Below are 24,905 nucleotides of genomic sequence, written 5' to 3' on the forward strand. Positions count from 1 at the left end.
CATATTTTAGACATAAAAAAACAAATAGGTTAAAGGTAAAAGGACCAAAAAAGACATACCATGCCAACACTAATCAAAAGATACTTATATTACTATCAGACAAAATAGGTTTTAGATCACAGTATGTTACTAAGGATAAAAAGGGTCATTTCAAAATGATAAAAGGGTGAATTCATCAAGGGTACCTAATGTAATTGTATGCATTCATGTGTCTAATGATATAAATGGAAAACACATGAATCAAAATCTGATAGAACTGAAAGGAGTATAGGAAAAATTTATAATTAGATGCCATAATTATGTCTGGAGATTCCAATACTCCTCTTTCAATAATTGATAGGGTAAGTAGACAGAAAATCAGTAAAAGTGTAGAAGGCTTAACACTATCAACCTACGAGATGTACTTGACATTTGTAGATCACTGTAAAACAACAAAACACATGTTCTTTTCAAGTGCACATGGAACATTGACCCAGTTAGGCTATATTCTTTTTTTTTTCATTATTTTTATTTTATTTTATTTTATTTATTTTATTATTATTATACTAAGTTCTAGGGTACATGTGCATAACGTGCAGGTTTGTTACATATGTATACTTGTGCCATGTTGGTGTGCTGCACCCATCAACTCGTCAGCCCCATCAACTTGTCAGCCCCATCAACTTGTCATTTACATCAGGTATAACTCCCAATACAATCCCTCCCCCCTCCCCCAGTTAGGCTATATTCTAGGTCATAAAACAAGTCTCAAATTTAAACAGACTCAATTAATACAAAGTATGTTTTCTGATGACAATGGCATTAAGTTAGAAATCAATAACAGAATGATGTGTGGGGAATTCCCCAAATATTTGTAAACTAAACAACACACTCCTAAATAACTCATAGGTCAGTGATGAAATCAAATAGGAAAGTATTTTGAGCTAGATGGTAATGAAAATTCAACATATTAAAATTGTGGGATGTTGCTACAGCAGTACTTACAAGGAAATTTATAACACTAAATGTGTTTTAAATAAAATATAGACATTAAATGTCTATGTTGGAAAGAGAAAGATCTCAAATCAGTGACCTCAACTTCCACCTTAAGAAACCAGAAAAAGAAGAGAAAGAAAATAATAAAAAGTAGAGTAGAAATCAATGAACTGGAAGACAGAGACAGAAAAAATCAGTACAACCAAAAGCTGCTTCTTTGACTGAATCAATACAACTGATAAACTTCTAGCCACACTGATCAGAGGGGAAAAGAAACAGGATAGGATTAGGGGTAGAGGGAGAAAACACAAATTTTCAATATTAGGAATGAAAGAAGTGATATCAATACAGATGCAACAGATTAAAAGTGTAAGAAGGGAATATTATGAATTTTATGCCAGTATAGTTGACTTAGATGAAATAGACACAATTACTTGAGAGACACACAAACTATCAAAGCTAATCCAAGAAGAAATAGCCTTTTATTTATTAAATAAATTTAATTTGTAGTTAAAGACCTAACCATAAAGAATTCCAAGCCAAGAGTTTCACTGGTAAATAGTTCCACTGGAATTCTTACAAACATTCCAGGAAGAAAAAACACCAATTTTATGCAAACTTTTCCAGAAAATCAAAGAGGAGGAAATAACTACCAATTCATTTTATGAGGCCAGCATTACTCTGATACAAAAATTAAACAAAGACATTGCAAGAAAAGAATTTTATAGATTAATATTTCTTATGAAATAGTTATATAATTCTAAAAATTTTAGCAAATTGAAGCCAATGATTATTTCAATAGGTGCAAAAAATTTTTGGACAATATTTAACAGACTTTCCTGATAAAAGGTATTTGTAAACTAGGAATGGAAGAGAATTCACTCATTATGACAAGTGGCATCTATGAAAAACCTACTGCTGACATCATGGTTAATGGGGATAGTGAAAGACTGACACAAATAAGGCAAGAAAAAATAAAAGGCCATGTCGACTGGAAAGGAAGAAGTAAAACTGTCTTTTTCAGGTACATGAGTATCTGTGTAGAAAATTCTGTAGCATCTACAAAAAGTATTCTAAAACTAATAATTGAATTTAGCAAGCTTGTAGTAAACAAGATCAATATATAAAAACAATAATAAATAATAGCAATGAATAACCTAAAATTAAAATCTGAAAAACAATACTATTTACAATAGTATATTGAGTACTACCAAAAATTTTGAAATATTTTGGTATAAATTTTTCAAAATATGTGTGAGAACTGTAACTAAAAACTATAAAATATTGCTGATGGACATTAAAGAATACTCAAATAGAGAGAGATACAGGGTTCATGGATTGCAGGACTCTTTATTCTTAAGATGTAATTTATTGGCTGGGCATGGTAGCTCATGCTTATAATTCCAGCACTTTGGGAGGCTGAGGTGGGGGGATCGCTTGAGCCCAGGGGGTCAAGGCTGCAGTGAGCTGTGTTCATGCCACCGCACTCCAGCCTGGGCAACAGAGGGAGACCCTGTAAAGAAAAAAAAAAGGCCGGGCGCGGTGGCTCAAGCCTGTAATCCCAGCACTTTGGGAGGCCGAGATGGGCGGATCACGAGGTCAGGAGATCGAGACCATCCTGGCTAACACGGTGAAACCCCGTCTCTACTAAGAAATACAAAAAATAGCCGGGCGAGGTGGCAGCGCCTGTAGTCCCAGCTACTCGGGAGGCTGAGGCCGGAGAATGGCGTGAACCCGGGAGGCGGAGCTTGCAGTGAGCTGAGATCCGGCCACTGCACTCCAGCCTGGGCTACAGAGCGAGACTCCGTCTCAAAAAAAAAAAAAAAAAGAAAAGAAAAAGATGTAATTTCTTCCTAAATTGATCTATAAATTTTATGCAATCCTAGTAAACATCCTAGCATTTTTGTATAAATTGACAGGTTGATTCTAAAATTTATGTTGAAATGCCAAGTCAGAACAACTTTGAATAAATTAGAGAATTTATACCTAGTGGTGTGCTGATGTTTAACAACTAGCTCTCTGGAAATACTTTTGTGGTGTGAGTACACCATGGCTGATTTCAAGCTACTAATGTGACATCACTGAACACAAGGTATGGAAGAGATGTACAAGATCAGCTCTTGTGAATGGGTACAAGCCAGTTTCAGCACACCACTTATTACACTACATGATTTTAAGATTTATCATAAAGCCACAGTAATCAAAATGGTATGGTATTGGCATAGACAATAAAAATTCAGTAAGAATGTATAGAGAGTTCAGAAATAGATCCATACATATATGACCAATTCATTTTTGACAAAGGTAAAAAGACAATTCAGGAGAAAGAGTTTTTTCAACAATAGTGCTGGAAGAATTGGATATTTACATAAAAAAAGAACTATCCATACATTATACAAATGTTAACTTAGATCATGGTTCTAAATATGAAATATAAAACCTCAGAATTTTTAGGATAAAAACTTTGTAACCTTGAGTTATACAAATACTATATATGACACCAAACGAATGATTCAAAAGAGAACAAAATACATAGATTTGACTTTGTCAAAGTTAAGAACTTCTGATCTTCAAAATTCATAATTAAGAAATGAAAGGATAAGCCATAGACTGGGAGAAAATATTTGCAAATGATATATCAGATAAAGGGCTTATATCAAGAATATATAAAGAAGCTGGGAGCAGTTGTCTGTGCCTGTGGTCCCAGCTACTTGGGAGGCTGAAGAGGAGGATTGCTTGAGCCCAGAAGGTCAAGGCTGCAGAGAACTGTGTTGCACCACTGTACTCCAGCCTGGGCAACAGAGCGACATACTGTCTTAAAAAAAAAAAAAAAAAAGCATGTTTGTAGTCTGATTTATATAAGCAATTTTTCTAATGAAAAAAAAAATCAGCTGGGCATGGTGGCTCAGGCCTGTAATTCCAGCACTTTGGGAGGCTGAGGCCGGCAGATTACCTGAGATCAGGAGTTCAAGACCAGCCTGATCAACATGGTGAAACCCTGCCTCTACTAACAATACAAAATTAGCCAGGCGTGGTGGTGCATGCCTGTAATCCCAGCTACTAGGGAGGCTGAGGCAGGAGAATTGCTTGAACCCCGGAGGTAGAGGTTGCAGTGAGTCAAGATAGCACCTTTTGCACTCCAGCCTGGGCAACAAGAGCAAAACTCCGTCTTAAAAAAAAAAAAATCAAGTTTAGATAAAGCCATTAATGAAATGCAGAATAAATATCTAAAGAACTTTGGAGCTCAAGGTCTGTATTATGGTTCTATTCTGTCACTTTGGGTATCGTTATTGTGATGTTCAGTTTGCTTAAAATGAGGGAGTTGAAATGTTTGGCTTATAAGGTCACATATAGCTGAAAAATTCTGTGTAAAATATGGAGAGTTCTCAAGAAACTTTTATGTGAAAGATAGTGTTCTGCATTCACATTTGTAAGTGTTTTAAATAATATTTATAAGATCAGAATAATTGATGGACCCTTACATATCTCAGTATTGTAATTAAATAATTTTGGGGGTGAGGTAACAAAATCCTTATTCTCAAGGAAAATTGTAAGCAAATGTAACATAACAACTATAACTTTTATGGTTTTAAATAAACGCAATTTTTATAAAATAATTATATTTTGAAGTAGAATTTCTGATCACAATGATATTGTTCCATATTTTTGAAATATCTAAAATATTCTACCAATTATTTTGAGTTTTACTTTTGCTATTTAAAATGACAAAGAAGGCCGGGCACAGTGGCTCACGCCTGTAATCCCAGCACTTTGGGAGGCCGAGGCCGGCGAATCACAAGGTCAGGAGATCGAGACCATCCTGGCTAACTCCATGAAACCCCGTCTCTACTAAAAATACAAAAAATTAGCCGGGTGTGGTGGCGGGCGCCTGTAGTCCCAGCTACTTGGGAGGCTGAGGCAGGAGAATGGTGTGAACCCGGGAGGCGGAGCTTGCAGTGAGCTGAGATCCCGCCACTGCACTCCAGCCTGGGCGACAGAGCGAGACTCCGTCTCAAAAAAAAAAAAAAAAAAGACGAAGAAGAGCCCAGTTGGCTATCTTTTTGTATATAATTACATCATTTTTGAGATTTGAGAGGATTTATTTTTGTTAATACTAGTTTACAATACCTCCAAGAGTAAAGATCTATTTGAGATAATTCTGATAAGCATTAATTATTAGTTTAAGAAATTACATGATACAATATATCAGCCTCGCAAAGTCATACTTGTATTCCATGAATATATACAAATAAAAATAAATTAAAATTTAAAAATAGATTAATAAAACAAAATTTAAAAAAGAAATTGCATAATAGTGGTCAAAAAATATCTGAAACCAAGGTAGAAGTCATTATCTCCATTAAGAAAAGGATCATCTACACACGATTAAAGTAAGTTAATATTAGCTTGTAATCCCTTCTCTTTCGAAAGCTGAGTCTGGAGAATCGTTTGAGGCCAGGAGTTTGCGAGCAGAGTGGACAACATAGAGAGATGTTTCTCTACTAAAAATAAACAACACATTTTTTTAAAAAAGCAAATTAACGTTAAATTAGAGAAATTATTTAGGCCCTGTTAACATGACCTTGGAGATATGACAGTCATGCAAATACAGGTGGTTGCCCCCAGGTACAGTATATACCCTTAATACCATCTAAATGGGACATGAATCAGAACATAATAAAAATAATTATACATAAAAATTGAAATACTATAAAGCTATAGTCATGGCTCTAGGTTAACTACCAACCTCTTCAACAGCAACAGCGTATTTTAAAACCCTTTGTCCTGGTTCTAATCAGAGTTCTTGACTTTTTGGCCTTCTGTGGTGTCACTGGCCAGTCTTCTTCTGTGTCTCAAGTTGGTTCATTCTGAATGGGTCACTTTCATTTTTTTTTTGAGACAGAGTCTCACTCTGTTGCCCAGGTTGGAGGGCAGTGGCATGATCTCGGCTCACTGCAACCTCTGCCCTCCAAATTCAAGCAATTCTCCTGCCTCAGCCTCCCGAGTAGCTGGGATTACAGGTGCCTGCCACCATGCCTGGCTAACTTTTTGTGTTTTTAGTAGAGACGGGGTTTCACAATCTTGGCCAGGCTGGTCTTGAACTCCTGACCTCATGATCCACCTGCCTTGGCCTCCCAAAGTGCCAGGATTACAGGCGTGAGCCACCACACCTGGCCCTGAATGGGTCACTTTCTTTAAGCTGATATATAAAATCTGGAAAGTTCTCAGTCTGTCTTAGAAGTTGATAAATTACAGATTTTTAGGGAGGCATCTTCATAATAACTAGCATTTTCAGAAGTTTGTCACTTTGAAGTACATTTTTTTTGAGACAGAGTCTCACTCTGTCACCCAGACTGGAGCGCAGTGGTGCAATCTTGGCTCACTGCAACCTCCACCTCCCAGGTTCAAGTGATTCTCGTGCCTTGGCCACCTGAGCAGCTGGGACTACAGGCATGTACCACCACACCCGGCTAACTTTTACATTTTTAGTAGAGAGGGGTTTCATCATATTGTCCAGGCTGGTCTTGAACTCCTCCAGTAATCCGTCTGCCTCAGCCTCCCAAAGTGCTGGGATTACAAGTGTGAGCCACCGTGCCTGGCTGAAGTACTTTTTATATAGTGATGTGGTTTGGCTGTGTCCCCACCCAAATGATTGAATTATGGGTACGAGTCTTTCATGCACTGTTCTTGTGATAGTGAATGAGTCTTATGAGATCCGATGGTTTTAAAAAATGAGAGTTTCCCTGAACAAGCTCTCTCTTTACCTGTGGTCATCCATGTAAGATGTGACTTGCTCCTCCTTGCATTTCACTTTCTGCCGTGATTGTGAGGCCTCCCCAGCCTCATGGAACTGTAAGTCCAATAAACCTCCTTGTTTTGTAAATTGCTCAGTCTTGGGTATGTCTTTATCAGCAGCATGAAAACGGACTAATACATATAGTAACTCATTTAATTCTCACAAAGCATTGAGGTAAGTATTATTTAGAGATGAGGAAATAGTTACAGAGAGATTGGCAGCCTAGTTCTAGAAATCATGGGTTTTAACCATTACATTATACTGCTTTAGAGATGAACTAGATTTTGTCCTTACATTGATATTGTATTATTTTAGCTACTTTTGTAACAAGTATAAACTTGTTATTGTCGAAGTAATTACCTTTAAGTTCCCCTTCAATAATGTACCTTCTCTGCCACTCAGTGGGAAGAAAGGGTCTTATAGTCAACTCCCCTTAAAAAAAGTCTCCCCCAACTGCTCAGAAGTCATTTATTCTGTATTAGTATTTTCCAAATGTATTTGACCTCAAAACACTCTTTTTTATAGCATAGTTATTAACCCCTACCTAATATTGACAGTATGTGAAGTATTCTATGTGACACTAGTTTGGAAAAATGAGACAGTTCTTTTATTCACTGTATTGTTGTGGTATAAATGTCCCCCCTGGAATAGCAGCCCAGATTAAAACTTCTAATAACTGTCTGGTTTTGCTGTTTATTTATGATGTCCTTTCATATGTATATTATATAAATCCTAGTTAAAATTATTTTAATCAGAAATGAAACTAACATGAGCTAGTTTAACCAATATCAAAAAAGGGGGATTTATTTTGAGGCTATAAAGTTATCCCAAGAAGAATATAGGGATGTGGGTATTTCTAAAGCAGGGAGTCAGTCTGGCTAAATGAGGAATTAGAACCAGAAAATAGCTTCATAACTCTCATTCTCTCTCTAGGGTCACTTGGTCTTTCATTTCTGCATCTATCTGCGAGTCTACTTCATTTTTCTTTGCAGTTCCAAGTGTCAGCTAAAATATCCCAGTGCTTTGAGATTTAGATAATATTGTCATGAACCATATTTCATACCTGGTGGGGCTCATGTGACTTCTGTGAGATTTCTACAAATTTCTGAATGAGAGAGCAGTGAGATAAGGGAGTGGAGGAATGCCAGGTTGATGTTCTCATGGTCACCTCTGGCTGTGGGTTTCTGTTTCCATAGGTAATAGATTTTGTTGAAGGTTTGGGGGTTTATATCATAGGAATATAATCAGGATTGCTCATTGGGGATACTTTCAGACACTCCTGAGAAAATTCTTTTGGCCCTTCATCCAAAAAGTCCCTACACTTCAAACTTTCTTACTGACTTCTTTCTCCTTCTTTCCTGGAGACAGAAAAAACAGTTTTTTTCTGGTGCCATCCAGAGTAGTTTACCATCTGCTTTGTTTCTGTGGCTTCTGATACCTATTCCTTCAGGGTCTTACATTCTATCCCAAGCATCTCAAACAAGGATGTGTCCCTTTATGGTTGTGTTAGTGGCTGGGGCTAACTAGCAAATTTATTTTCTCACAGTCCTAGAGGTTAAAAGTCTGAGATTAGGTTATCAGCAGGGTTGTCTTTTTCTGAGGGAAGGAAGGATCTGTTCCAGGCTTCTTCTCGCTTTGTAGATGGAAATAATCTCCCTGCCCCTTCACATTGTCTTCCCCCTGTATGTGTCTGTGTCCACATTTCCACATCTTAGTAAGGACACTGGTCACGTTGGATTAGGGCCCATCCTAATGACTTCACTTTAATTTAATTACCTCTTTAAAGAACATAGGTTCTTTTGTGTTTCATAAAGTAATGATTGTGTTTTCACGTTATTGTGTGAGGTGTGCCTCCCTCAGACCTTGATACCAGTCTGCACATTACCTGACATGAAAAAGTTTAAAAAATGACCCTATCTCTAAATTCAGTTACATTCTGAGGTACTAAGGGCTAGGACTTCAACTTAAGAATTTTGGGGGCAGGGACGTAATTCAGCCTATAGCACTGGTAGTTTTTGTTAAGATAGTACATATGTTCCCATGTTACTTTTGCTTCAGTGTTTATGTTGGGGGGGACGTTTTCCCTGAAGCAAATTAGTTTAAGCAAGCAGCCTTAGCTGATTAGAATTGGGTCTCAATTCCACATCTCCAGGAGGAAGAATCAGATTAACAGTGGTTAGATTATGTATCCACTTCAGAACTTCCACTTTTGGCCGGAGATCAGGTTTTCTCATACCGTAAGGCTGATGGGGCCCATCCTTGTTGACTAGAAACAGTTTTCAGTAAAATGAGACAATTAGGAGCTGGTTAGTCCACTTAAGCATTTTCATCTACCATTTTAAAAAAAGTAGGCAGTTGCAGTCATGTTCTCTGAGTTCCTGTCTCGCCGCCGGTGCTGCCTGGATGGCCTGCCAAAACTGCAACACAGCTGCCACCAGCATTGCTGCCCATAAAGGAGCGGAGCGCAGCAGTGGGTATGGCAGGATACAGCAGGAACTGAAGACCCTTGTGATCTCTGGCAACAAAGGGATTTATGCCTTACCTGTATCAGACAACCTTTTGAAATCACTAGGACTGTCCCTCAAGCAGCTGGCACAGAAGACCTGAGATATAATGTTTCCCTGGAGTTCCCCAGTGGCTACCCATATAGTATGCTGTTGGTTAAGTTCCTCACGCCCTGCCACTATCTCAACGTTGACGCCCAGTGTAACACCTGTCTGCACATCCTGAAGGACAAGTGGTCTGCCCTGTATGATGTCAAGAACACCCTGCACTCCATCCACAGCATACTAGTAGAACTCAACATCGATAGCCTTTTGAACACACATGCTGCTGAGTTCTAGAAAAACTCCACAGCTTTTAAGAAGTAACCTGCAAGAAATCTACTCAAAGCAGGTCTCCAGCCAGGAGCCCTGACTCAGGCTGCCCAACCTCTCCTTGTGTTGTCTCTTCATTTTTCCCTTAGATGGGAAATTTACTTGATTTCTGTATAGGACTCTGTATCTTGAGCTGTGGTGTTTGTTATTTTTGTTTTGTTTCTGTTTTTTATTTTTTATTTTATTTTTGAGACAAGGTCTTGCTGTAGCAGGGGTGCAATGGCATGATCACGGCTCACTGTAAGCTCGACCTCCTGGGCTTTTCCATTTTGCCACCTCAGCCTCCCAAGCAACTGGAACCACAGGTGTAAGTCACAGTGTCAGGCTAATTTTTATTTTTATTTTTTTAGATACGGGGTCTCCCTGTGTTATCCAGGCTGTCCTGGAACTCCAGAGATCAAAAGATCCTCCTACCTCGTCCTCCCAAAGTGCTGGGATTATAGGCATGAGCCATGACATTTGGCCCATTTCTGTTTTTAAAATTAAGTATCTGATTGAGCTCTTGTGATGTATATTAAATAAATACATTTTGCTTATTTTCTGTTAAAAAAACCTGTAAATTAAAATTTATTTAGAATTGAAAAGAGCACTACAGTATATTTTCTAATTTTAGTGGCTAAAGCCAACTTCAATAGTAGAATATACTTTTAAGAATGTACACTTAGAAAAGAATGTATTACTTAGAAAACGCTATGAGTGATCAAAACTTAAAAGAAAAATAACCTGAAATGGTTATTTTATATCTGTATTTAATGATGAAGTAATTGGTATACTTAAACTTCTAATATGAAGCCATAGAACTACAAAGCAAGATGAACTTATGGTTAAATATGCAACTTGCTTTGTCTGAAATTAGCCAAGTACTATACAGTTGCTAATGAATTCTCCAACTTGAGAAGACATGCGGTGAAAATTGCATCACTTTTTGGTTCTGTGTGCTGCTGTAAGCAGTGATTTTTTTTTTTTTTTTTTGCCTACCTATAGTTTTTTTTCTTTAAGTTACTACCTTGTGCCAAATTAAGAGGTATGAATTTGCAAATAGCTTCATTTTATGTGCCAGCAATAATTAGGCTCACAAGGAAAAGTAACCTCAGCTACATTTACAAAAGTTAGTATTTTATATTTCACTCACTGGATATGTGTGTCACTACAACTTATTTTTTCTGTGACATATTTTAGAGATTTCCTATGTCTGAGAGTGTTGTGATTGGTGTCTTTAATGCCAGAGAAGTCATAATTAGCTGGAAACATGGCTGGAGGTCACATTTTCTAAGTAGGAACATGCTGTTACTTCTGGCCTGGGAAGCAGTGGCAAACTTGTATGTATCTCCCTACCCCACTTTCCCCGCTCAGCATTAGAGTAGTCTTGTTAAGAGTTTGAATTTCAAAGTGAGAAAGACCTGAGTTAAAATCCCAGTTCAACCATGTACTAATTGTAAGATCTTAGGTAAGTTACTGGGCTTCTGAGTGTAATTTCTTCATCTGTAAAAAGGAATGATAAGATTGTTATGAGGCTGAGGCAGGAGAATTGCGTGAACCCGGGAGGTGGAGCCTGCAGTGAGCTGAGATCTGGCCACTGCACTCCAGCCTGGGCGGCAGAGCCAGACTCCGTCTCAAAAAAAAAAAAAAAAAAAAAAAGATTGTTATGAGGATTAAACGGGGTAATATTTGCAATATGCTTAGCAAGAGCTTGACACATAGTGTTTTAAAAGTAGTAACAATAACTAAATAATATTAATCATAGGTTTGAAGGCCAGGTCTGGGGAAACAAAGTTGCATAGGCCATGGTCCCTATTTTCAAGAAACTCATAGACCAACGGAGTCTGTGACTCAAAAAGCATCACTGTAAAGGGTAGGAGGATTATGGAGACGTTGAATAAAGAGCACAAAATTTCAGTTAGACAAGAGGAATATGTTCAAAAGATCTACTTTATCTCATGGTGATTGTCTTTAATAACAATAGATTGTATACTTGAAAATTGCTGAGAGTAGATTTTAAGTGTTCTCATGACCAAAAAATGGTATGTGAAGTAAATGGCTTGATTTAACCATTACACAATATGTACATATATCAAAACACCATGTTATACACCAGAAATACATACAATGTTTATCAATTTAAAAAAGCATCACTGTAAATGTATCATTATATTGGAAATGTTCTTGGTACTGGATAGTTGGTTCTTGGTATTTCCATTAAGTGCTGTGTTACTGTTTTTTAAAATTACCTATAAATATTTTTTTTTCTTAACTTTGGATTTTAAGAACTTTACACCTAGAACAATGTATTGTAAGTGACTCATTAGAACTGTAGGTATTGGCATTCTCTGTCCTGCTCTTACTTCTTTTTCAGCCCCACAGCTGTTGGGCTCTTTCCTAGGTACCAAGAAGACAGCCAAGTGGGCATGATATCCAAATGAGGGGCCATATTTACCCTAAAAGATGAGTTTTGGTCAAGATGGGAGGTTGAGAGGAAGGACTAGAATATGAGATGCAAACTCAGGAAATCTATCCAGAATTCAGGCAAAGAAAAACAGGATCAAGTCATTCAGTTGGTACGCAAGGCCAGGATTCCTCCAGGAACCTGTACTTTGGAAAAGAGGGACCAGAGAAACCTCAGGAACTCAAGAGAACTGGGTAGGAGCTCAAGCCAGGAGCCTGACATTTGCAAGAGCAGTGTCTAACCAGTGGGTAGGGTAGAGTGAGAGAGGTGGAGAGAACAGCACTTTCAGTGTTCTAAGTGGGCTCTAAACCTTTTTTGACTGTTGATATTTATTTACTTATTCACATATTATACACATGTACATAATTATTAACATCTTAGTTCAATGAATAATAAAGTTCATTGTTACTGATAACTGCAATTTTTTCAAATAGTTTAAAAAATAATTTTAAATTACTTTGGTTAGCTTCTTTCCAGACTTGATTATATTGTTACTGTTTTTAAATAAAGATGGGGCTGATGGAGATTGTGCTATTTTCTTGTTTGGTATTGTGTGTGCATTGTTCCATTACCTTCAGTTTGCCTTTTCTTTGCCTTTTAAAGCCATTGTGTGAGAGTGAATTTAGTAATCCGTAAGTGCACTTAATTGGGCACATATAGGTAGAAATATATTGCCATACACTGAAACTGAGTGAATATTTAAGATATCTTATTTACTCTTTATATTTGAAAACACCTGCTCTTCCCTCTGGTTTCTTCGCGTATCGTGTGGAACATGTATCTTTTCCTAACATTCACAGGATAAACAGTCACAATATAATCCTTCTGTATTTTTCTGAACTGATAATGGAAGAAGTTGGGAGAAGTTAAAAATGTACTACTTTGTTTCTTATAAGGAAGAAAAAAGAGACAGATTGATGTATAGAGCTGCAGAGAAGAGGAGAAAAGTGGAGGTTAAAGAGATGTGGGCAATTACTAGAGGGGGCAAGTTTTGGGATAAAGATATGAATACCGGATCTTTTGAGGAAGTTTTACTATTTGAAATTGAAGTAGCCTATTCTCCATATTTTTTATTCTGGTTATTTATTTTTGAGTAAATACAAATGCTGCATTGTTTTAAACTCTCAATGACAGAGTGCAGCAGTATACACTAAAAACGTCTTTTCTTGCTTCTTCATTATCTAAATCCTGTCATGCTCAAGATCCGTCTTTTCCAAGTAGCCTATACCAGACTCCAGACTGTATTTTCTGGAAATGCCAGCAACAGTATCTCCTATCTTGAATGCTTTTTTATACAATAACCTTGGCACTCTTTCCTTCACTGAAAAGGCTATACAGATGCAGACAAGTGTATAAAAGGATCAATAGCCATTAGCAAAGTGCAAATTAAAAATACAATAAGATATTCTTAAGATAATTATTGTAACAGCTAACATTTAAAAATTATGATACCACCAAATACTGGTGAGAATGCATAGAAATTGGATCTCTCATACATTGCTGACAGGAATATAAAATAGTACAGCTACTGTGGAAAATGGTTTGGCAGTTTCTTAAAAAACTGAACACACGATATTGATTCTTCCTATCCATGAGCATGGTATGTTCTTCCATTTGTTTGTGTCCTCTTTTATTTCACTGAGCAGTGGTTTGTAGTTCTCCTTGAAGAGGTCCTTTACATCCCTTGTAAGTTGGATTCCTAGGTATTTTATTCTCTTTGAAGCAATTGTGAATGGAAGTTCATTCCTGATTTGGCTCTCTGTTTGTCTGTTACTGGTGTATAAGAATGCTTGTGATTTTTGCACATTAATTTTGTATCCTGAGACTTTGCTGAAGTTGCTTATCAGCTTAAGGAGATTTTGGGCTGAGAGAATGGGGTTTTCTAAATATACAATCATGTCATCTGCAAAGAGGGACAATTTGACTTCTTCTTTTCCTAACTGAATACCCTTGATTTCTTTCTCTTGCCTAATTGCCCTAGCCAGAACTTCCAACACTATGTTGAATAGGAGTGGTGAGAGAGGGCATCCCTGTCTTGTGCCAGTTTTCAAAGGGAATTTTTCTAGTTTTTGCCCATTCAGTATGATATTGGCTGTGGGTTTGTCATAAATAGCTCTTATTATTTTGAGATACGTTCCATCAATACCGAATTTATTGAGCGTTTTTAGCATGAAGGGCTGTTGAATTTTGTCAAAAGCCTTTTCTGCATCTGTTGAGATAATCATGTGGTTCTTGTCTTTGGTTCTGTTTATATGCTGGATTATGTTTATTGATTTGCGAATGTTGAACCAGCCTTGCATCCCAGGGATGAAGCCCACTTGATCATGGTGGATTAGCTTTTTGATGTGCTGCTGGATTCGGTTTGCCAGTATTTTATTGAGGATTTTTGCATCAATGTTCATCAGGGATATTGGTCTAAAATTCTCTTTTTTTGTTGTGTCTCTGCCAGGCTTTGGTATCAGGATGATGTTGGCCTCATAAAATGAGTCAATATCGTGAAAATGGCCATACTGCCCAAGGTAATTTATAGATTCAATGCCATCCCCATCAAGCTACCAATGAGTTTCTTCACAGAATTGGAAAAAACTGCTTTAAAGTTCATATGGAACCAAAAAAGAGCCCGCATCTCCAAGACAATCCTAAGTCAAAAGAACAAAGCTGGAGGCATCACGCTACCTGACTTCAAACTATACTACAAGGCTACAGTAACCAAAACAGCATGGTACTGGTACCAAAACAGAGATATAGACCAATGGAACAGAACAGAGTCCTCAGAAATAATACCACACATCTACAGCCATCTGATCTTTGACAAACCCGAGAGAAACAAGAAATGGGGAAAGGATTCCCTATTTAATAAATGGTGCTGGGAAAATTGGCTAGCCATAAGTAGAAAGCTGAAACTGGATCCTTTCCTTACTCCTTATACGAAAATTAATTCAAGATGGATTAGAGACTTAAATGTTAGACCTAATACCATAAAAATCCTAGAGGAAAACCTAGGTAGTACCATTCAGGACATAGGCATGGGCAAAGACTTCATGTCTAAAACACCAAAAGCAACGGCAGCAAAAGCCAAAATTGACAAATGGGATCTAATTAAACTAAAGAGCTTCTGCACAGCAAAAGAAACTACCATCAGAGTGAACAGGCAACCTACAGAATGGGAGAAAATTTTTGCAATCTACTCATCTGACAAAGGGCTAATATTCAGAACCTACAAAGAACTCAAACAAATTTACAAGAAAAAAACAAACAACCCCATCAAAAAGTGGGCAAAGGATATGAACAGACATTTCTCAAAAGAAGACATTCATACAGCCAACAGACACATGAAAAAATGGTTATCATCACTGGCCATCAGAGAAATGCAAATCAAAACCACAATGAGATACCATCTCACACCAGTTAGAATGGCGATCATTAAAAAGTCAGGAAACAACAGGTGCTGGAAAGGATGTGGAGAAATAGGAACACTTTTACACTGTTGGTGGGATTGTAAAGTAGTTCAACCATTATGGAAAACAGTATGGCGATTCCTCAAGGATCTAGAACTAGATGTACCATATGACCCAGCCATCCCATTACTGGGTATATACCCAAAGGATTATAAATTATGCTGCTATAAAGACACATGCACACGTATGTTTATTGCAGCACTATTCACAATAGCAAAGACTTGGAATCAACCCAAATGTCCATCAGTGACAGATTGGATTAAGAAAATGTGGCACATAAACACCATGGAATACTATGCAGCCATAAAAAAGGATGAGTTTGTGTCCTTTGTAGGGACATGGATGCAGCTGGAAACCATCATTCTTAGCAAACTGTCACAAGAACAGAAAACCAAACACCTCATGTTCTCACTCATAGGTGGGAACTGAACAATGAGATCACTTGGACTCAGGAAGGGGAACATCACACACCGGGGCCTATCATGGGGAGGGGGGAGGGGGGAGGGATTGCATTGGGAGTTATACCTGATGTAAATGATGAGTTGATGGGTGCAGCACAGCAACATGGCACAAGTATACATATGTAACAAACCTGCACGTTATGCACATGTACCCTACAACTTAAAGTATAATAATAATAAAAAAATAAAAAATAAAAAAAAAAACTGAACACACTTTGGAGTTCGAGACCAGCCTGGCCAACATGGTGAAGCCATGTCTCTACTAAAAATACAAAAATTAGCTGGGCATGGTGGTGCACACCTCTAATCCCAGCTACTCAGGAGGCTGAGAAAGAATTCCTTGAACCCAGGAGGTGGAGGCTGCAGTGAGCCGAGATCATGCCACTGCACTCCAGCCTGGGTGACAAAGACTCCATCTTGGAAAACAAACAAAACAAAACAAAAAGTGAAACATAACATATGATCCAGCATTGTACTCCTTGGTATTTACCCAAAGGGGTTGAAAACTTATGTTCGTACAGAAATCCTTACACAGATGTTCATGGCAGCCTAATTTATAATAGCTCCAAACCAGAAACATCAAAATGTTCTACAATAAGTGAATAATGATGTGAGCAGTAAATACTACAGGGAATACTACTTAATAAAAAGGAATGAATTGTTGATACACATAATCATTTAGATGGCTCTCATTATGCTAAGTGAAAAACAATCTCAAAAGGTCACATGTTGTATAATTTTGTTTATATAATGTTCTCGAAATTACAAAATTATAGAGGTGGAGAGCAAATTAGTGTTTGCCAGGGGTTTGGGATGGGGAGGTGGTGTGATTGTAAAGGGGTAGCATGAGGGAGATCTTTGTGGTGATAGTTCTGTATCTTAATTTCAGTGGTAGTGAGTGATAAAATGGCACAGAAAAATGACAATGTCAATTTCCTGGTTTTAAATAACTCTTAAGTTCTGGGATTTATCTAGTGGGGAAGCTAGCAGGTACATGAAAACTTCTTGTACTATCTTTGCAACTTCGTGTGAATCTATAATTATTTCCACACACAAAGTTAAAAAATACAGGAGATTAAATTTAGATTAGGCCCTCATCAGCCTTTGTCTCCACTCTTCCCTGCTCCTGGAAAAAGCAGCAGAGGGGCATGGGCAGGGCACACTAAAAATATGTTATAATTTCTCTTGTGAGTTTTTCTTTGACCCCAGTATTAAGTAGAATTGTGTTATTTAATTTCCAGATATTTGTAGATTTTCTATGTATCATATGATTAATTTCTAATTTAATTCCATTGTATAACATCTTAAACTTTTTAACTTTTTATATATAATTCTTTAAGTTCTGGGGTACATGTGCAGAACATGCAGTTTTGTTACATAGGTATACACGTGCCACGGTGGTCACCTACATTAGGTATTTCTCCTAATGCTATTCCTCCCCTAGACCCCCATCCCCCGACAGGCCCTGGTGTATGATGTTCCCCTCTTTGTGTCCATGTGTTCTCATTGTTCAACTCCCACTTATGAGTGAGAACATGAGGTATTTGGTTTTCTGTTCCTGTGACAGTTTGCTGAGAATGATGGTTTCCAACTTCATCCATGTCCCTGCAAAGGACATGAACTCACACTTTTTATGACTGCATAGTATTCCATGGTATATATGTGCCACCTTTTCTTTATCCAGTCTATCATTGATGGGCATTTGGGTTGGTTCCAAGTCTTTGCTATTGTGAATAGTGCCGCAGTAAACATACATGTGCATGTGTCTTTATAGCAGAATGATTTATAATCCTTTGGGTATATATCCAGTAATGGGATTGCTGAGTCAAATGGTATTTCTAGTTCTGTATCCTTGAGGAATTGCCACACTGTCTTCCACAATGGTTGAACTAATTTACACTCCCACCAACAGTGTAAAAGCTATCCTGTTTCTCCACATCCTCTCCAGCATCTGTTGTTTCCTGACTTTTTAATGATCGCCATTCTAACTGGTGTGAGATGGTATCTCATTGTGGTTTTGATTTGCATTTCTCTAATGACAAGTGAAGATGGGCATTTTTTCATATCTTTGTTGGCTGCATAAATGTCTTCTTTTGAGAAGTGTCTATTCATATTCTTTGCCCACTTTTTGATGAGGTTGTTTTTTTCTTGTAAATGTGTTTAAGTTCTTTGTAGATTCTGGATATTAGCCATTTGTCAGATGGATAGATTGCAAAAATTTTCCCCCATTCTGTAGGCTACCTGTTCGCTCTGATGGTAGTTTCTTTTGCTGTGCAGAAGCTCTTTAGTTTAATTAGATACCATTTGTCAATTTTGGCTTTTGTTGCCATTACTTTTGGTGTTTTAGACATGAAGTCTTTGCCCATGCCTATGTCCTGAATGGTATTGCCCAGGTTTTCTTCTAGGATTTTTATGGTTTAGGTCTTATGTTTAAGTCTTTAATCCATCTTGAGTTAATTTTTGTATAAGATGTAAGGAAGGGGTCCAGTTTCAGTTTTCTGCATATGGCTAGCCAGTTTTCCCAACACCATTTATTAAATAGGGGATCTTTCCCCCATTGCTTGTTTGTGTCAGGTTTGTCAAAGATCTGATGGTTGTAGATGTGTGGTGTTATTTCTGAGGCCTCTGTTCTGTTCCATTGGTCTATATATCTGTTTTGGTACTAGTACCATGCTGTTTTGGTTACTGTAGCCTTGTAGTATAGTTTGAAGTGAGGTAGCATGATGCCTCCAGCTTTGTTCTTTTTGCTTAGGATTGTCTTGGCAATGCGGGATCTTTTTTGGTTCCATATGAAGTTTAAAGTAGAAACTTTTTAACTTTATTGAGAATGTATAGCTTAGTATATATGAATATTTTACCTTAGTGAATTTACTATGTACATTTGAGTAGAATGCACATTCTGCAGTTGTTGGCTGAGTGTTTTATAAATATTAATGAGGTAAATACTATTGATCATTTATTTCTTTGCTGACTTTTTTGCCTAATTGTTATCAGTTTATGAGAGAGAGCTATTACAATCTCTAATATTATTTGTAGATTTGCCTATTAATAATCCTTCCTTTATTTCTATTAATATTTGCCTAATGAATTTTGAAGTTCTTCTTAAGTACGTACATATTTATTTTATTTTTTGAGACAAGGCATCACTCTGTTGCCCAAGCTGGAGTGCAGTGGCATGATCATAGCTCACTGTAACCTAAAATTCGTGGGCATTAAGTGATCCTGCTGAGTAACTATGACTACAGGTATGTGCTACCATGCCTGATTTTTAAATTTTTGTAGATATGTGGTCTCACTATGTTGCCCAGGCTGCTCTTGAACTCCTTGGCTCAAGTAATCCTCTCGTCTTAACTTCCCAAAGTGCTGGTAATATAGGCATGAGCTACCATGTCCAGTCTACATAGATATTTAGATTGTTAGGTCTTCCTGATGAGTTGTTCTTTTTATCATTGTGAAATTTCTTGCTTTATCATTTGTAATATTCTTTATCTTGAGTCCTACTTTGTCTAATATCAAAATAGTCATACCACTTCCCATTTTCATGATGTTTATTTTTCCGTTCTTTTACTTTCAGTCACTTTGTGTCAGATGTTTTTTATCTCTGCTCTTCACAGTGTATAATTTCTATTGACCTGCCTTCATATTCACTGACTCTTTTGGTTGCCATCTCCATTATGCTCTTATGCTCATTTACTGAATTTTTCATTTCAGTTATTGTATATTTTTCAGTTTAGGACCTCCATTTAATTCATTTTTAAAAAATAATAGCCTTACAGGAAATATTTAATATAATGTAATTCACTCATTTAACATGTATAATTCAGTGACTTTTAGTATATTTACAGATATATACCAGCACCACCACATTCATTTTTAGAATATTTTCATCACCTCAGAAAGAAACCCTTTAGTTATCACCCTTAATTTTTTTCCCCAATCCTTAGGCAACACTAATCTACTTTCCATCTCTGTAGATTTACCTATTCTGGACATTTCATACAAATTAAATCATATAATGTGTGATCTTCTGTCTGACTTTTTTTCACTTAGCAAAATGTTTTCAAGGTTCATTGATGTAGTATGCATCTGAACTTCATTCTTTTATATTGCCAAATAATATTTAATTAGATAGATATGCCACATTTTGTTTATCCATTTGTCTGTTGATGGACATTGGATTATTTCCATCCTTAACTATAATAAATAATACTGCTATAAACATTTGCATTCCAGTTTTTGTGTGGACATATATTTTTATTTCTCCAAGATAGATACCTAGGAGTGAAATTACTAAGTTATATGGTAACTATATGTTTAACTGATTAACTGGTAGACTGTTTTCCAAAGTGGCTACACTATTTTACATTTCCACGAGCAATGTATATGGATTCTGATTTCTCCAGTTGTTATCTGATATTTTTACTTTAGCCATCCTAGTGAGTGTGAAGAAGTATCTCATCGTGGTTTTAATTTGCATTTCCCTGATGGCTAATGATGTGGAGTATCTTCATGTATGTATTGACTATTTGGTTTGGATGTACTATTTTGAATATTTTGCTTTTCTTGACTATAGGCCACATTTTCTTATTTGTGCCTTGACTCAGGGTCTTATAAAGATAAAAATTCAGTTACTGGCTGGTCTGTGTTGTCAGCTAGAGCTCTGGGTCCTCTTCCAAGTTCATGTGGTTGTGGCAGAATTCAGTTCCCTGTGGTTGTATGACTGAAATCCCCGTTTCCTTGCTGCCTGTAATTAGGGACCACTCTCAGCTCCTAGAGACCACTTGCATTTCTTGCCACATAACCCTCACCATTTTAAAGCTAGTAATGGGGAACATTTTATACATTAAATCTCCCTCATGCTTTGACTCTCTGGCTTCTTCTGGCCCACCTGGATAACTTCTTTATCTACAGTGAACTGATTTAGGATATCTACAAAATTCCTTTTCGGGAGTACCTAGATTTGTGCTTGACTGCATAACTGGACAAAAGTTATGTACACTAGACTGGAAATGTTAGGGCCATCTTCAAATTCTGCTTATGACAATTAGTGTAGCTCTACCAGCTTTTAATTTTGTTAGTGACTGTATAGTGTATTTTTTTCTATAATAGTAACTTTTCTGTGCTGTCAGGTTTAAATGTCTTCTTAACAGTAGATTAACAGCTGGATTTAAGAAAGTAACAATTTTGGAGTCTCCAGTGTGTATCTGGTGAGTTTACGCCACTTAGTGATTACTGACATATTTAGAATTATTTTTTATCATCTTTTGTGCTTCCGTTTACTCTGTTTTGTTTTTTCTCTGTATCTATCACTTCTCTCCCCCTCTTCTGGTTTGATAGTTACATATTCTGTAATTTCAGTGGTTTTCTTGAAATTAATTATTTTATTAACAAGTCTGAAGTTAATATATCTGTCCTCCAGACAAATAAGACAGGAACCTTAAAATTATGTTAATTCCAATTGTCTCACTTTAATCTTAGAGAAAAAATGGATTGCTTATACATGAATGATAGTCTGCTGACAGATTTCTCATCAGCATCGGCAGAATACAGCAAATAAATATCTTCTAACAGTTGAGGTAAATGAACTGTCTGCTTAAGAGTCAATAACCAACAAAAATACCGTTCGAGGGCAAAACTCGCGGATTCTTCCCAAGAGAACACTAAATGATATACTTCAGTCACAAGAAGACAATGCCTAAGAGTGGGATGTAAGTAACAATGTTTATCAAAGAGACTGGTAAATATACTGATACATTTTTATAAACATGAACTATAAAAAGTAATACTAAGAATAATTCTGTGGGATAGTTTCGCATTTTTTTACAGATGGAGAAAAGAAGAGTGGAGAAGCTAAGTATCAAACTTGTATGAGGTCACGCAGCTACAGACTACAGCTAGGAGAATGTCCTCTAGTTCAGAAATGACGTGAGACTTGGCCGGGCGTGGAGGCTCACGCCTGTAATCCCAGCACTTTGGGAGGCCGAGGCGGGCGGATCACGAGGTCAGGAGATCGAGACCATCCTGGCGAACAGGGTGAAACCCCGTCTCTACTGAAAATACAAAAAAATTAGCCGGGCGTGGTGGCGGGCGCCTGTAGTCCCAGCTTCTAGGGAGGCTGAGGCAGGAGAATGGCGTTAACTCAGGAGGCGGCGGAGCTTGCAGTGAGCGGAGATCGTGCCACTGCACTCCAGCCTCGGCCACAGAGCGAGACTCCGTCTCAAAAAAAAAAAAAAAAAAAAGAAGAACGTGAGACTCAAAAAGCAATTCTAACAATCTGCATCATTTATTCTTTTAGCTCATTTGTGATCCAGAGGGTTCTAATGTCTATGAGTTCTAGAATGTATAAGAAAAATTTACTCAGGCACTATCCTTTGAATTAGAACATGGAACAACAAGGTCCTATAAATTGTGATAATTTATCTTATTTGAAATCCCAGTTATGCAGAGTGATTTTTCAGTCACTAGCATAATTATAGAAACTTTGAGAAATATTAAGTAATTGGTGGTGATATGACCATGTTCAGAAACCAAAGGCCAAAAGAGAAGCCAAATTGAATAAACAAAATTGTCTTAGTAAATAGCAAAATGTAGAGTTCCTCTGTATTTGGAGGTAAATTCTAAACAATAAAACACGTGATGTTTTGTTTTTTAAAAAGATCACCTGATTTGTTCTTAAACCAGGCTTACAAGCTACAATATAATCTTTTAAAATTATAGGTAATTACCAAAAGGCACATTAAACTTCAGTTAATCACAGTTGTTTCAAAAATATGTCCCTTCTCTTAACAAAGCAGTAACTCAGCCAAAACTTGGATAAACTGGCATTTCCTTAGATCACATGTTTCATTCCTAAACACAATGCCCCTTGTGTTTCTTTCAGGTGTCCATACTTTCTCTGAAAAATAGATCTCCCCTTCCAAAGCTTGAGCATTATCTGCTCTTTGTTTGAAAATAAATGCATTGTTCGTGTGGGGACTAGTAACGCAGGTGTTTTACCTCTCTTTTCCTAGTCAGGCTGATTCTTAAGCCTTTTATGAAATCAGTTCAGTTCAGTCAAATCTCTGACATCCACTTTTTATTGCCATTTCCCTTGATGGCTGTAATATAAACTCTAAATACAACAAGATCATCTTTTATTCCATTATGTTTACCTCTTTCTTCTACAATAGTTATCTTAGAAGATGTTTACATTTTTAGTTAATATCTCAAGTGTTGCCAGCATTCTGCGTTCTTCTCACTTCTCGAAGACTAACTCTGGGGCAAAGCCAAAGTTCAGATCAAGCATTAATAGTTCAAGTTGCTTTCATTTTTCCTAAACTCCTTAAGGTACCCAGATTTGCTCCTGTCACGGGAAAGCACTATCTAAAAGCTCTGCATGAAATTAAACTCCCTGAGGTGTAAGCAAACTGAATAAAGCCATGGAAGCATGTATTGAAGCAACTCTTCCTGAGTGAGGCATGAGAAACACTAACATTCTTAACACAGCAAGGATTGGTGTTGGGTGTCAGGTAACTGATTGTGTCTTCTGAAATACAGAGTTTCAACCCCTCATTTTATTTCCAAACAATCACTTTTATGTTACTCTCTAGAGAATGAGGAGGATCGGATCTCAGATCGTGGGGCATGCTATAGCTGAGAAGGGAAAAAGGGGAGCAGAATTAAAGACTTCATCTCTTCAATGCAGAGGATGGTAATTGATATTACTTATCAAAGTATCTCTTTTCTAGCTATGTAACATGGAGTTTCAAGCAATTTATTATTGTCATTCTTGTCTCAGTTGTGTACATAATACCCTTTTCCTGTCATGTATGATACTAAAGTATATTTCAGTAAAATGTAGTACATATTTTAGGTTTTTATCATATTGTTTTCATGGATAAGAGGTTTAACAATTTCATGTTTTATTATAAATGTTAGAAAGTTTGTATGAAAATAGTGAATAATCAGTAATCTAGCTTCTTTTTCTAATTGCAGTGTTTTTCATAATATAACAATGTACTGAATGCTTTGTTGATTAAAAGTGGAATGTAGCACATTCACAGTGTATATTATTGCTTCTTTGTCCAGTTTGCCAAGTGCAACTAATGTGAACTTATTCATAATACACACTATGCTGTTATGAGTGACTGCAGAGTTCCTTTACAATGTTGCCGCTTCATTTTAAAAATAAGCGCACATTTCTTCAGTTGTCCAAAAAACATTTTGTAGGAATTAGGAATCAGTTTCAAAATGGATTTTGCTTTTTATGTTAAGATTGATAATTCTACAGAAAATTTTAAACCAGAGTTTGGTATTCATATTTTACACTGGCAATACTCTGTAACACTGGGTGCTATAGCTCATATGGACAATAAGATGGAACTCAGCATTATGTGAATATATTAAGGAGATTTTACTTACAAGGAGGTCCATGACCCTGGCCTCAAGGAAAGTGTTAATCAAGACATTTGAGTGTTTAGAGATTTTGATATCAATGGCTGAAGTGAATTGGTAAAGCATAATTATAATATGGAACCTCCACTCAAGCATAATCTCACCTTCAGTTATTCTTAAGCATGGGTCACTTATTTATGCTTGAGTCAGCTGATTTCAAAACTCCTATTTCATATCCCCTTGGGACAGCTAAAGAAAGCTTTCTTCACTGCATACATGGGAAATAGCACTCTGAAACCCCTTGCTTGAAATGGAGAAAGGAAAAAAAAAAACCCTCTATATTTACAGCATTTGCAAACACAATGTATCCAAAATTTCTAAAGTTTACTTACGCTGCAAATGCACTTAGGTAAATTGATTTAACAAATATTTTTTTCTTTTTCAACTTTATTGAGGAATAATTTATGCATAATAAACTACATGTATTGAAAGTGTACAGTTTGATGAGTTCTGACAAATCAT

At 36.9% G+C, this 24,905-nt stretch overlaps 1 non-coding gene and 1 pseudogene across 1 annotated transcript; both read left to right on the forward strand.

The window, feature by feature from the left end:
- Positions 1–8,565: 8,565 nt before the first annotated feature.
- Positions 8,566–8,668, forward strand: LOC123570127 (small nucleolar RNA U13). The gene has a single exon (XR_006694131.1). It is a non-coding gene; the product is annotated as a small nucleolar RNA U13 (small nucleolar RNA).
- An 88-nt stretch (positions 8,669–8,756) lies between these two features.
- Positions 8,757–12,483, forward strand: LOC135968187 (ubiquitin-conjugating enzyme E2 C-like; annotated as a pseudogene).
- Positions 12,484–24,905: the final 12,422 nt, after the last annotated feature.

Source organism: Macaca fascicularis, chromosome 18 (assembly GCF_037993035.2).
Source record: "Macaca fascicularis isolate 582-1 chromosome 18, T2T-MFA8v1.1".
Taxonomy (NCBI): Eukaryota; Metazoa; Chordata; class Mammalia; order Primates; family Cercopithecidae; genus Macaca; species Macaca fascicularis.